Source organism: Belonocnema kinseyi, chromosome 10 (assembly GCF_010883055.1).
Source record: "Belonocnema kinseyi isolate 2016_QV_RU_SX_M_011 chromosome 10, B_treatae_v1, whole genome shotgun sequence".
NCBI classification, from domain to species: Eukaryota; Metazoa; Arthropoda; class Insecta; order Hymenoptera; family Cynipidae; genus Belonocnema; species Belonocnema kinseyi.
In genome coordinates, this window is record NC_046666.1 from 111,575,169 (window position 1) to 111,581,168 (window position 6,000).

General features: G+C 35.3%; 1 protein-coding gene across 5 annotated transcripts in view; it reads right to left on the bottom strand.

Moving 5' to 3' along the window:
* Positions 1-6,000, bottom strand: part of LOC117181892 (dynactin subunit 2) — a 164,864-nt gene that overhangs the window by 29,597 nt on the left and 129,267 nt on the right. The window lies entirely within an intron of this gene.

Below are 6,000 nucleotides of genomic sequence, written 5' to 3' on the forward strand. Positions count from 1 at the left end.
AGTATTCGAGATAAATAAGGTTTAGTGTATTTTGCTCACCTCTGATATTGAAGGCGAAGCCAAGTGTTTCAGCAGCAACCTCCGCTGTTTTGTTCAGAAACGTTCCTTTACCCAATTCTTCGTGTTTCCTGGCCATTTTCGGCGACGAACTTGGCGGCATGAGGTATAAAGTCTCGAAACAGATAACGGAGGACCAAAGCTGGTAGGATGCTGCGTCTTTGCGTGCAAATCTATCGATAAGCAGGTCCTTACGAAATATTGCTACGCCTTTCTTTGAGTCGTGTTCGTACATCTCTCGCCACACAGGTCTGATTTTCTGAACAATCCTATCATTTGGCATAGCTGAGAAGATTTTACACAGCGTGTTTAAAAAAGTTATTGGCCTGTAATTTTAGGGTCTTAAAAGTGGCTCATCTTCGGGAGGGCACTGTGCGTCCTTCCACCAATCACACAGGAATAGGCTCTTCCGCCTTTAGATATAAGGTAAAAATAAGGGACAGATCCTGGTGGGTTGAAGGAAACTTCTTTCCTTCCATCTGGTTCCGCATCAGAATAATTATCCATGCCTCCTAATACTTTTTTCACCTCTTCGGTAGTGATAGCTGGGCATTCCTCAGTTACTACAAGGGCACTGTATAGCTCCTTGAAGCGATTTATGTTCTTTAAGTCTTCTTTAAGTGGGCGCTGAACTTCGTAGACTTCCCTCCAAATGAAACGACCTCCCTCCACTCTAGACTTTTCTTAGCGTTAGATAGTACCCGTATTCTATCAAAAATATGTTGCCTGTTGGTCAGCAACTTGGACTTATTGATCGTGCAGCTCTTCCTCTATTCAATGCTTTTTCTCCGTTAGTTGCTTGTTCTGGCTGTGGTTGAGTAGACGCTCTGCTTACATAACCCTTTATTCGGAGGTCCTCGACACGGTTTCGCAGACGTAGATGCAGTCGCTCCAGGTACGCTTCTCATTCAGGAGCGATATTCATATCGTAGCAATCCAGCAGGTCGTCCTTGAGTTGATCCGTCCACTCAAAAGTATTGAGATTTTGTGGATGTATGGTATTGAATCTGTCTTGAATTGCTCTCCCAATATTAGGGTAGTCGGCATTGTTTTCTGACACACTGACGGGAAACCTTCGCGTTCGATTTTTTTGAACCTCGCTTACTACAACTATACTTTGCATTATCATTATTGTTCCCTAGCAGTTAGAGTGCCATTCTGCTTTCGGCACGGTAGTCTTTCCGGAACTCGCTGGACAATTGTCCGCGACTGCTTTATAATTATTGTAACCGAGGACGCGTCTCTGGCTTTGTCATAGGCCCTTCGGATTAATTCTAAATGAACCAAAACCCAACTGTTTTAAGCCAGTTTAATTTTGATTGCTCCCAGTTTAAGCTTGCGGTGATTGTTAAACCTATTTTTTTAAATTGTTTATATATATATCAAACAATTTTTCTAAAATAGGTTAAACAATCAACGCAGGGTCCCACTGGGAGTAACTGCCATTCATGTAAATGACACGGGCACCTAGAAGAACCGCGCTAAATCACACCTACGGCCACGTCTCACCACTGTGCGATAAGTGACAACAAGGGACGACTAAATAAAAAAGAAAGACCGGCCAGAACACCGTACGTCTTAAGGGCACGATGAAACCTAAGGATATATATCTCTGCACCCATGTCGCAAGCACCTTGACATGTTCTTGACACGCAGGTATGGTTTAGAGTTTACAAACAAAATTACAAACAAAATGTTTCAGGCGAAATTTTCATCATATAGAGTAAAAAAATACGTTTTCTTTTAAAACTTTGTTCTCTCAACAACAAAAATTTTTATTTTACTATATCGTATAAGTTTTAACACATTATAAGCCTAAATGAACTTTCATTAATGCATAAAGCGTAAAAAATTTGATACACAATAAGCAAATGATATGAACAAGAGACGATCAAAACTGAAATGGAAATTCCAACCTGACTCTTAGGTCACATTTTTTATGATAGTAAATAATTTATGCATATATAAAGTTGATCAAAATTTACTTTGAGTTTATGCTTGCACCAAAATAAGTTCATTTGGTAATTTTAATGTGTTTCAAACGACACAAAACAATCGTAAAATCACTTTTTTGCTCAGATTAAAAGGTATCTTAAAAATTTTACCAGCTTTTAAATTAAAATTATAGATAACGTATAGTTTTCTTTAAGATCCTAATATAAGGAAAGTAACACGTCGTGGCTTAGTTAGCTTATATTGTTTTTATCTCCTTATAAGTGATTTTGAGGAAAAGCGGATCGAATATGTCAATCACATTTCGAATAGGATTAGAATAGACGGAACTGCCTACAAATTGTAACCAATCATAATTAAGGATTTTTAACACCTTCAGTTAGAAGTCGGAGATACGCAATGTTTTCTAGAAAGCGTCAACAAATACTTTTTTTTATGGGAAACTAAAAATGGACACGTGTAGCCAGTATGAGTCCGGCACGCATCCTTTCATACAGAAATATATGCATGAAGGAAGTTTACTTCGACACTTATTCCATCTTAAGAAGAAACCCCCAATAATCCCCATTATATAAAATAATATATTTCAGCGCTTGGAAGTCACTCTTGGGTTTGAGGTCAGCCTCGGGTTGCAACCAATCTTCAGACTCTCTACAGTTTGCAACTGATCTTCAGAAAATTTTGGGTAATTTCTTGTGGAACAGGTTAAAACAGTTTTCTGTCGCATCTCTGATTTTCTTCAACCCTTGAATCAGCTTGTGACCATTTACTAAAATAGAAATTTTATCTCGTTCTCCAGTATTTTTCTCTGGACCAGATTCTCAAAACCAGCTACACTATTTGAGGAGCCTAACTGCCGAATCATCGCACCAAGTCAACTTCTTCCCTATAACAGAATTTTCAGGTAAAATTTAAGGTCACTTGTTTCTTTTCTTTCTCATTTTCGGCTGTGTTCTCTTTGCTTCCAATACATAAGTTGCGTTCTTTCAGGAACAAAACCGACGGCAAAGCATAATTCAACGTCGTCACTACCGCATTCCATTTATGAAATCATTTTTCTAAAGCAATAAATGAAATCTCAAATTCACTAGAAACTGGATTGAACACCGATCATTTGGCCATTCGTGATCACTTAGTCCAGATCCATCAATTCTGTAGATAAATCAGGAGAAAAATAAAAATAACGTAGTAAATATCAATTTGTTATACATATTTTCGAAAAAATTGCCGTCATTTCGTTAATTAGGTAAAAAACTATAGAAGTTTAAAGAAAGTGCTTTTTTGAAAAATAGAAGTCATAATTAAAATACTCCTAACATCGTAGAAAAATTTTTTTGCATACATCGGAAAAATAAATGTTGGCCAATGAGACATATGCTAGTCGTTTTGAAATCACAGGAGGATACCATGAATTGACTTTAAAAATATTTTCAGCTGTGAAAAAGAGAACAAGCTTTCAGCAAATTTAATGGGAGTTCACATACCGGTAGCAGACCACATTAAAATACAACAAAAACATAAAGAAACGGTTAAACATATACGTACACAGACAGCCCAAGAGATAAAGGATCTTTACAGTATGTATCACAAGAGCGTATTCACCATAATATACGATCCTGTAGGCAAAAGGCGGCTGGGTCCGGGGGTTTTCATTAGTGAGGATAATCCCTTGTTTCGTCATTTATCAGATCTTTCAGTGGCGTTTATACAGGAGGATAGCGAACCCAAACATCGCTACCAGATCTTTACACGGTGTAAAGAGGAAAATATCAACACGACTTTGGATTGGCCTCCACAGTCTCCAGATGCAAATCCAATTGAAAATATATGATCTATCATAAAGAGGAAGCTTCAGAGGAAGCGCGTTTTCAACCTGAAGCAGCTCTCTTACCAAGTTCGTAATATATGGAGGTCACTTACTGCAACTTACGCCGAAAATCTCGTAAAAAGTATGCTAAGAAGTCGTCAAGCTATACCCAACAACAATGGAGACTAGACGATTTACTAGGTACTGACGAGAAATTACAATTGATGAACTTCATAGTACTATAAGATTTTTTTGAATTCCATAAATCCATCTTACAGATATGGTGTAGACGCCCTTTTGATACAGACTGTAGATAACATAAATAATAATACACAACAAAGGATACACATAAAATAACAAGAGGACCAATCCTATTTTCTGCCTTGGAAGAATCCAACATCTGCTATTAAAAAACAAGCGGCACAAATACTAAAATACAGAAGATAAACGCATGCTTCCGCAATTTCCTAATTACAAAAACATGTCTTACAAGTAGACATAATATCAAATCAACTGAACTATTTTATGAATAAAATTTTTCTTGCTATAGAGGTGACTGAACTACTTCTGCAGATGGTGGAGCATTGGAAGCAGTAAAAAATGAATGGAATCCTTATGAAATGAATACAAACGAAATAAAAAATGACTTTGATTTTGTTTGTATGTTAGTATAGTAAATTATTAATATATTATTATTAACTGAATTCACATGACTCCTAATGTACCCTCGTAAGATATAATAACCTCATTTTAATAACTGAGAACTTCAATTTACAGAATTTTATTCGAGCAACGGATCGTATTTTTTCGTAGAAAACAACCCTTATTCATATAATTTAGTAATGATTTATAATTAAAACAATTTAATAGAATAATTAACACAAATTTAAAATGCCTTCTACACGATGATGTTGGTTTTTGATCTGCTGATTCATAAAACGGAAAATCCTATAAGACCAGTTACTTCTTTTTCTGGATCTCCGTTACTTTTATTATCTAAATTCGCTAGTCTACTTTAAAAACAAATAATTGGAAAAAGTAATACTTTTGTTAAAAGCAGCTGGGAACTTTTGGATAAAATCAAAACTTTTGATATATCAAATATCTTTAGATTGCAGTTTTCAAAATTAATGTTTTAAACAAAAGTTCGGTAAGCCTATAGCCTCTTCGTTATTTAGTGCAATTGCAAATCTGGTTATGGAAAAACTGGAGCAAGATGTATTAAGGAATATTTCTTTTGATTATGTTTCCTTCTACATGTATGTGCACGATGTTTTCAAATGCTTGCATGAAGATAATATTTATCAATTATTAGAGGCTTTTAATGCATACCATCCCAAATTCCAGGTTACTATTGAAATTGAAGATAATTCAAAATTTAATTTTTTGGACGTTACTATCATTCTGGAAAACAACAAACTCATTACTAATCAGTATCGCAAGGACATTAATTCTAGTAGATATATAAATTTTTAATCTAATATTTGAACTAGAGACCAAATTGCGGCTATTTACAGTCTTACGGATAGGGCTACTCAATTATCTGATGCAAAATTTAGAGATGATAATATATTAAAAATTATAGAAATTCTAAAACAGAAAGATTATTCTATTCCATTTGTAAAAACTACATTAATAAAAGAATTGAAAAGATAAAGAATATTAACGCACTGATTTAGAACTCACAAGCATTTGACTACTACAAAATAGTGATTTTGCCATTTGTTGAAAAGCTCTCCAAATCATTTACTAATATTTTTAAAGAATATTTTTACTATGAATATATAAGAGTATATTTACTGCACTGATGCATTGACCTGATGTTTACAAATCTTGAACATTACAAAGTTCAAAAATATTATCAAATGTTACGTCAGGATCATTACAGGTTTGTACTTTACGGAAAGAAATTTCGGAAAAACGTTTTACTACGACCGAGCACGCAGAGCCGCCACAGGCCTAGTGCAGCGGCACGCTCCGGATTAAATTGCACAATAGATCTTTGTAAAACTATTTTTTTAATTCTAATTTGATGACCTCAAGTAACTATATTACTACAATTATTTAAGCTAGGATCACATTACGGAAAAAATTGCGGTAAACCGTTCTCTCGAGAAGTCGCGCTGTTGCGCTGAATGAGGGGACGTTGCATGACCTCTCAGAGAGACAGCTTTTATCGTTTT